This window comes from Drosophila melanogaster (genome assembly GCF_000001215.4).
Source record: "Drosophila melanogaster chromosome X; Y rDNA sequence".
Lineage (NCBI taxonomy): Eukaryota > Metazoa > Arthropoda > Insecta > Diptera > Drosophilidae > Drosophila > Drosophila melanogaster.
The window spans coordinates 13,772-22,940 of NW_007931121.1; the positions used below are offsets into that span (position 1 = coordinate 13,772).

The 9,169-nt window shown below is 42.4% G+C and overlaps 3 pseudogenes across 3 annotated transcripts; all 3 read left to right on the forward strand.

The window, feature by feature from the left end:
* Nucleotides 1–2,603: 2,603 nt before the first annotated feature.
* 5.8SrRNA-Psi:CR45849 (5.8S ribosomal RNA pseudogene:CR45849) lies at nucleotides 2,604–2,726 on the forward strand (annotated as a pseudogene; the record flags this gene model as incomplete). Its single annotated transcript is given in 1 exon segment — nucleotides 2,604–2,726. The product of its transcript is annotated as a 5.8S ribosomal RNA pseudogene (ribosomal RNA).
* A 28-nt stretch (nucleotides 2,727–2,754) lies between these two features.
* Nucleotides 2,755–2,784, forward strand: 2SrRNA-Psi:CR45850 (2S ribosomal RNA pseudogene:CR45850; annotated as a pseudogene). Its single transcript is given in 1 exon segment — nucleotides 2,755–2,784. The product of its transcript is annotated as a 2S ribosomal RNA pseudogene (ribosomal RNA).
* A 380-nt stretch (nucleotides 2,785–3,164) lies between these two features.
* On the forward strand, nucleotides 3,165–9,169 carry 28SrRNA-Psi:CR40596 (28S ribosomal RNA pseudogene:CR40596; annotated as a pseudogene; the record flags this gene model as incomplete). The annotated part of the gene is given in 2 exon segments: nucleotides 3,165–5,814; nucleotides 9,045–9,169. The product of its transcript is annotated as a 28S ribosomal RNA pseudogene (ribosomal RNA).

Sequence of the window (9,169 nt, forward strand, 5' to 3'; positions counted from 1 at the left end):
TTTTTGCCGCCCCTGTGTCGATTAAAATTTTTAGTTGCCTCCCTTGCAGCTGTCGTTCAATGAACGGCAGTCGGGAGCGTTCCCTAAAAAATTGATCTGATCATTTTCGTCAGACTCTTCATCTATCTCGGTAATGGCCGCTGCGGCCGCGCCATCATATTCGCTGTCATTTTTATCGTCAGCCTGTTGCATGGTGTTCTGCAATCTCTGACGCCTCTGACCTGTCAAGCGTGCGGAGCCGAATCTTTTCTGGCCCCGAGCACTCTCGGCCTTGGCGTTTGTAGGCTGACCGCTTCCAAACGAGATCGGTTGCCTATGTTGGGTTACAGTGGAGCCTAACTCCATAGGCTCAGGTGACTGATTCCGAGAGGAGTTATTATTTTGGGCAGAATTATTTTGCTTACCCTGCTTCTTGTAAAAATGAGGGTTTCTGCCTTGGCTATCCTCGGCCCTGCTGTATCTTCCCTGGGGCTCCCTTGAGCGGTTCCGATCTTTTCGGTTCTCATAAGTGCCTGCCTTGTCCTCTAAAGCCCTCGCATATGTGGCGGCAAAATTAGTGCGCTCTATGGTAGCCTCGGATTCCCTAGCCAAGGCTAAAGCTGAGGACAAATCCTTGGGCTGCGCCGGCAAGACTATGGCCCTCAAGGGCTTCCTAAGACCGGCAATGAACGCGTGGAGAGCATCCTCTCTAACTTCATTGTTAAACAGAATAGCACTACCCGGTTCGTGAGTCATAACGATCTTGTTTGTTATTAACGTCAATCGTTTTTCTACCTCGTCATAATACTGCATTAGGCTAAGGTCTCCTTGCCTAACTGTTTCCAGTCCCTGCCGAAGTACACGCAGCGACGTTTTGTCCGCGTAGGTGCAATCTAGTCGAGCAATAATAGCATCGAAATTTAAGACTGTGTTATGGGCAACTAGTAGCCCTCTCGCTGACCCCCTAATTTTGTTTCTGATAATCGAGACGGCCTGATAATGCGCCTCGCTACCCTCATACCGTTTGAAGATTTCGTATGCGTCTACGGCTGACTGCCGCCATGACACATAGTAGTCCTGCTCCCCCGAAAAATCTGGCAATGTCTTCACAATGTCCAGCTTGACTCCGCATGGTATGCTAGGATCTGGTTGTATTTTCTGGTATGCCTCTATTTGTGGTGCTTCCACACGCAAGCTCTGCATTTGTTTTTTAACTTCATCTAACTGTGCCTGGAACCTTTGAATTAGTCTGCTTTCCTGTTCGGTCAAAGCCTGGTTAACAGCTCCAGCTATAATAGCTTGTAGCTGTGCGGCGTCCATGGCTGCAGGGCTATCTGTAGTATTCGGACAAAAACCTACTGACTCTAAATCAAACTCGTCGCCACTATCGCACTCGACTTTAATGTCTCTATATGCCGCCCAACTCATTTACCATTGGTTGACACTTCGCACATATATTTCACTATCTAAGTGCGCGAGAAATGGAAATCGACAAAATTTCCTTCAAAAGAACAGGCTTGCGCAAAGGAATAATTTATTTACTATTTATTATTTATTATTCATTCCTTTGGGCAGCAATAGCTCACAGTAACTTGGGGTATGCAACGGTAAATAACACTTTGGTAAAAGTATGCAACGGAAATTCAACTTCCTAAAAGCACGCAACAAATTGTTAGCTTTTTATTTTTTATTTATTTAATAATCGAAGACTGCCGAATTAAATTCACTCATTGAACTTACATATTTTCTTCTCTTAACTTAACTTAAGATACTCTAGGTCCGTAATAAACGCTGGGCGCCACTTAATAAGTCCTATAGTCCGGTGGTCCTCTTTTACAGATGGCTCCGTGGTATAGGGTTGATGTGCGTCGTCTCCTTGGGCTGGGTGTTATCCAGGCGCAACGTCGACTCTCCTGAGTCCTCAGTAAGTCCGGCTATTATGCCAGAGGTGAAGACGTCTTAGGAAGATTAGGATGGAGGGCGTGACTTTGCCCCCGTGGTCTTTCGATGGCCTTTTGGCTCAACGAGAATGTTCAATTAAAACAATTGGTATTTTACGGCCAAGTGCCGGAGTAGCTGATCTTTATTGTTAAAGTGCAAGCTTAGAACTGAATACAAAAGAATATGAAAAGTGTGGATCTACCCTGGCTCCAATGCATCACGCCATAAACCCATGGTCGGCAAGCCGACTCAGCATTTATGCAACATAGCTTAGTACCCCGGATAAGGGGTGCCGTTCGTAGCGCAGAGCGCGTCAGCATTGCTTATATGTGGTAACTTAGTGTTTATGTATTGTTGACATGAATGTCTGTGCTCTTAGTTGTTAACTTACACGCGTTGCGAATATATATTGTTCATCTTGAAATAAACAATGTTGTACCTGGCATCCATCAGGTTAATGTTTTATATGAATTGCAGTATGTGTCACCCAAAATAGCAAACCCCATAACCAACCAGATTATTATGATACATAATGCTTATATGAAACTAAGACATTTCGCAACATTTATTTTAGGTATAAAAATACATTTATTGAAGGAATTGATATATGCCAGTAAAATTGTGTATTTTTAATTCCTTTCAATAAAAACATAATTGAAATATTATATAAAAATGAATTATAAAACTCTAAGCGGTGGATCAATCGGCTCATGGGTCGATGAAGAACGCAGCAAACTGTGCGTCATCGTGTGAACTGCAGGACACATAAACATCGACATTTTGAACGCATATCGCAGTCCATGCTGTTAGGTACTTTAATTAATTTTATAGTGCTGCTTGGACTACACATGGTTGAGGGTTGTAAGACTATGCTAATTAAGTTGCTTATAAATTTTATAAGCATATAGTATATTATTGGATAAAATAATGATTTTTATTCATAATATTAAAAAAGAAATGAAAAACATTATCTCACATTTGAATGTGAAAAACGAAGGGAAATATTTTCTTTTTCAATCAAATAATACTGAGAAATGTCTAGCATAAATTGAAATATTTTTCATCTAGAATTGTCTCTTATTAATGATTCGGGAATAGAAAAGTCTTGGTTATGTTATTATTCTTCGTTGGTTCGTTAAAAATGGATAAATAAAAACTTTGCATAGAAGAATTAAAAAAAATGTTATAACGAATTTAATTAAATGTTTTATAATTATATATAAAGAATTAATGGCAAGATAAAAATATATACAACCTCAACTCATATGGGACTACCCCCTGAATTTAAGCATATTAATTAGAGGAGGAAAAGAAACTAAAAAGGATTTTCTTAAAAGCGGCGAGCGAAAAGAAAACAGTTCAGCACTAAGTCACTTTGTCTATATGGCAAATGTGAGATGCAGTGTATGGAGCGTCAATATTCTAGTATGAGAAATTAACGATTTAAGTCCTTCTTAAATGAGGCCATTTACCCATAGAGGGTGCCAGGCCCGTATAACGTTAATGATTACTAGATGATGTTTCCAAAGAGTCGTGTTGCTTGATAGTGCAGCACTAAGTGGGTGGTAAATTCCATCTAAAGCTAAATATAACCATGAGACCGATAGTAAACAAGTACCGTGAGGGAAAGTTGAAAAGAACTCTGAATAGAGAGTTAAACAGTACGTGAAACTGCTTAGAGGTTAAGCCCGATGAACCTGAATATCCGTTATGGAAAATTCATCATTAAATTGTAATATTAAAATAATATTATGAGAATAGTGTGCATTTTTTCCATATAAGGACATTGTAATCTATTAGCATATACCAAATTTATCATAAAATATAACTTATAGTTTATTCCAATTAAATTGCTTGCATTTTAACACAGAATAAATGTTATTAATTTGATAGAGTGCTGATAGATTTATATGATTACAGTGCGTAAATTTTTCGGAATTATATAATGGCATAATTATCATTGATTTTTGTGTTTATTATATGCACTTGTATGATTAACAATGCGAAAGATTCAGGATACCTTCGGGACCCGTCTTGAAACACGGACCAAGGAGTCTAACATATGTGCAAGTTATCGGGATATAAACCTAATAGCGTAATTAACTTGACTAATAATGGGATTAGTTTTTTACCGATTTATAGCTAATTAACACAATCCCGGGGCGTTCTATATAGTTATGTAAAATGTATATTTATATTATTTACGCCTCTAACTGGAACGTACCTTGAGCATATATGCTGTGACCCGAAAGATGGTGAACTATACTTGATCAGGTTGAAGTCAGGCGAAACCCTGATGGAAGACCGAAACAGTTCTGACGTGCAAATCGATTGTCAGAATTGAGTATAGGGGCGAAAGACCAATCGAACCATCTAGGAGCTGGTTCCTTCCGAAGTTTCCCTCAGGATAGCTGGTGCATTTTAATATTATATAAAATAATCTTATCTGGTAAAGCGAATGATTAGAGGCCTTAGGGTCGAAACGATCTTAACCTATTCTCAAACTTTAAATGGGTAAGAACCTTAACTTTCTTGATATGAAGTTCAAGGTTATGATATAATGTGCCCAGTGGGCCACTTTTGGTAAGCAGAACTGGCGCTGTGGGATGAACCAAACGTAATGTTACGGTGCCCAAATTAACAACTCATGCAGATACCATGAAAGGCGTTGGTTGCTTAAAACAGCAGGACGGTGATCATGGAAGTCGAAATCCGCTAAGGAGTGTGTAACAACTCACCTGCCGAAGCAACTAGCCCTTAAAATGGATGGCGCTTAAGTTGTATACCTATACATTACCGATAAAGTAGATGATTTATATTACTTGTGATATAAAATTTGAAACTTTATTGAGTAGGAAGGTACAATGGTATGCGTAGAAGTGTTTGGCGTAAGCCTGCATGGAACTGCCATTGGTACAGATCTTGGTGGTAGTAGCAAATAATCGAATGAGACCTTGGAGGACTGAAGTGGAGAAGGGTTTCGTGTGAACAGTGGTTGATCACGAGTTAGTCGGTCCTAAGTTCAAGGCGAAAGCCGAAAATTTTCAAGTAAAACAAAAATGCCTAACTATATAAACAAAGCGAATTATAATACACTTGAATAATTTTGAACGAAAGGGAATACGGTTCCAATTCCGTAACCTGTTGAGTATCCGTTTGTTATTAAATATGGGCCTCGTGCTCATCCTGGCAACAGGAACCACCATAAAGAAGCCGTCGAGAGATATCGGAAGAGTTTTCTTTTCTGTTTTATAGCCGTACTACCATGGAAGTCTTTCGCAGAGAGATATGGTAGATGGGCTAGAAGAGCATGACATATACTGTTGTCTCGATATATTCTCTTCGGACCTTGAAAACTTATGGTGGGGACACGCAAACTTCTCAACAGGCCGTACCAATATCCGCAGCTGGTCTCCAAGGTGAAGAGTCTCTAGTCGATAGAATAATGTAGGTAAGGGAAGTCGACAAATTAGATCCGTAACTTCGGGATAAGGATTGGCTCTGAAGATTGAGATAGTCGGGCTTGATTGGGAAACAATAACATGGTTTATGTGCTCGTTCTGGGTAAATAGAGTTTCTAGCATTTATGTTAGTTACTTGTTCCCCGGATAGTTTAGTTACGTAGCCAATTGTGGAACTTTCTTGCTAAAATTTTTAAGAATACTATTTGGGTTAAACCAATTACTTCTTATTAATTATAACGATTATCAATTAACAATCAATTCAGAACTGGCACGGACTTGGGAAATCCGACTGTCTAATTAAAACAAAGCATTGTGATGGCCCTAGCGGGTGTTGACACAATGTGATTTCTGCCCAGTGCTCTGAATGTCAAAGTGAAGAAATTCAAGTAAGCGCGGGTCAACGGCGGGAGTAACTATGACTGTCTTAAGGGGAGTCATGGGGTATTTGAGAGCAGAGGGGGAGTATTCTTCTGTAATTCGTAAGTCATATCATATGATGTGCGGAAGGGGAATTTTACTCTGTAACTCACAAGTCTCTCCTTTACTCAAGTCGACTCAAAACCTCCTCGTGGTGGTCCCCGGTAATGCTAAACTTGTTTAGCAGCTAATTTGAGCGGCAAAACTTTTCCGATGGGCTGGTTCCCCAGAGGAAATTTATTCATATTGAAACTACAAGCACAAATAACGAGCCTCGGATAACTTTACACAATCTGATGACGACCCGACCCTCCGTGGATATCTTCCCGGAGGACCAATATGAACCAAACGCAGCGGTTACTCTATCTAGGGTTCCCTGCACAGTATATGACCGGTCCTTTAACAGCAAGAGAGGACTCGGTGTTCACATGCGATCTCGGCACCCAGACGAACTTGATGAAGAACGTCGACGTGTCGATATAAAGGCAAGATGGAGTGACGAAGAGAAGTGGATGATGGCGAGAAAGGAGGTTGAGCTCACAGCAAATGGATGTAAACACATAAACAACTAGCGGTGTATTTTGCAAACCGCAGCGTCGAAGCCATCAAAAAGCTAAGACAGAGGGGCGATTATAAGGAGAAAATAGAGCAGATAAGAGGGCAATCAGCTCTCGCCCCGGAAGTTGCTAATCTAACCATAAGGCGCCGCCCTAGTAGAAGTGAGCAAGACCACCAAGTAACAACATCGGAAACAACTCCAATCACTCCCTTCGAACAGTCGAACAGGGAAATTTTGCGGACACCACGCGGGTATAGCCCCGTAGAATGCCATTCCAAATGGAGAGCCCAAGAGTTGCAAACTATCATTGATAGCGCACATCTCGAGGGAAAGGAAACCACTCTCCAATGCTTATCGCTATATCTCCTGGGAATTTTTCCGGCACAGGGTGTACGACACACGCTGACGAGACCTCCTCGGAGACCTCGGAACAGGAGAGAAAGCAGAAGGCAGCAGTACGCTGTCGTCCAGCGTAACTGGGATAAGCATAAAGGAAGATGCATCAAGTCCTTGCTAAATGGAACTGATGAGTCGGTAATGCCAAGCCAAGAAATAATGGTTCCCTACTGTAGAGAAGTAATGACTCAGCCTAGCCCAAGTTCTTGCAGTGGAGAAGTGATACAAATGGATCACTCGCTTGAGAGGGTATGGTCTGCTATTACAGAGCAGGACCTTCGGGCGTCAAGAGTCTCATTATCTTCATCTCCGGGGCCTGACGGGATAACTCCAAAATCTGCCAGGGAGGTGCCATCAGGTATTATGCTGCGTATAATGAACGTAATTCTATGGTGCGGTAATCTACCACACTCTATACGACTGGCCAGAACCGTCTTCATCCCGAAGACGGTGACGGCGAAGCGACCACAAGACTTTCGTCCAATATCAGTGCCTTCAGTCCTGGTAAGACAGCTAAATGCAATATTGGCAACCCGGTTGAACTCATCAATCAATTGGGACCCGCGCCAGCGGGGCTTCTTACCAACCGACGGATGCGCTGATAATGCGACGATAGTTGACTTAGTCTTAAGGCATAGCCATAAGCACTTTAGATCTTGCTACATCGCAAATTTAGATGTAAGCAAGGCATTTGATTCTCTATCACATGCATCTATATACGACACCTTACGTGCTTATGGTGCGCCAAAGGGCTTCGTTGACTACGTACAGAACACGTACGAGGGCGGTGGTACCAGTCTCAATGGGGACGGTTGGAGTTCAGAGGAATTCGTCCCTGCTAGAGGAGTGAAGCAGGGTGACCCTTTGTCTCCTATTCTATTTAACTTGGTAATGGACAGGTTACTTAGAACCTTACCCAGCGAAATTGGTGCCAAAGTCGGAAATGCCATTACTAACGCGGCCGCGTTTGCAGATGATTTGGTACTATTTGCGGAAACTCGGATGGGGCTTCAAGTATTGTTGGACAAGACGTTGGATTTTCTATCTATCGTTGGCCTCAAACTTAATGCCGACAAATGTTTTACCGTTGGCATTAAGGGCCAGCCGAAACAGAAGTGTACCGTGTTAGAGGCACAGAGCTTCTACGTACGCTCGAGTGAGATTCCATCACTGAAGCGCACGGACGAGTGGAAGTACTTAGGCATCAACTTCACTGCAACCGGGAGGGTTCGATGCAATCCGGCCGAGGACATTGATCCAAAGCTACAAAGATTGACAAAGGCCCCCCTCAAACCACAACAGAGGTTGTTCGCCCTTCGGACTGTCCTTATCCCACAGCTATACCACAAGTTAGCCCTTGGGAGTGTGGCGATAGGCGTCCTACGAAAAACTGATAAACTTATAAGATACTATGTGCGAAGATGGCCAAATCTTCCGCTGGATGTGCCGATAGCATTTGTTCATGCACCCCCAAAAAGTGGAGGTCTCGGAATTCCATCACTAAGATGGGTAGCTCCAATGTTAAGGCTAAGACGATTGAGTAACATTAAATGGCCTCACCTCACGCAAAACGAGGTAGCCAGCTCTTTCCTCGAAGCCGAAAAACAACGGGCCCGAGATAGATTATTAGCTGAACAAAATGAATTGTTATCGCGTCCGGCAATAGAAAAATATTGGGCGAACAAGTTGTACTTCTCAGTTGATGGTAGCGGACTCCGTGAAGCGGTCCATTATAGCCCGCAACACGGGTGGGTTAGACAACCCACGCGTTTATTAACAGGAAAGGAATATATAGACGGTATTCGTCTGCGGATAAATGCCCTACCCACAAAGTCTCGTACTACAAGGGAAAGGCACGAATTGGAACGACAGTGTCGTGCCGGAGGCGGATAGCTAGACACAACTGCGTAGTAAATCGAATCAAGCGGGGACTTGAGGAGAGAGGCTGCGTGGTCATTGTTGAACCAAGTCTGCAGTGCGAATCCGGCCTTAATAAACCAGACCTGGTGGCACTACGACAAAATCACATTGATGTGATCGACATACAAATTGTGACAGACGGACACTCAATGGATGATGCACACCAGGGCAAAATCAATAGATACGACAGGCCGGACATACGAACTGAATTGCGTCGCAGATTCGAAGCCGCAGGTGACATTGAATTCCATTCTGCCACCCTGAACTGGAGGGGGATCTGGAGTGGTCAATCCGTTAAAAGATTGATAGCAAAGGGTCTCCTCAGAAAATATGATAGTCATATCATTAAATAAATAAATAAAAATAAATAGCCAAATGCCTCTTCATCTAATTAGTGACGCGCATGAATGGATTAACGAGATTCCTACTGTCCCTATCTACTATCTAGCGAAACCACAGCCAAGGGAACTGCCTTGGAATAATTAGCGGGGAA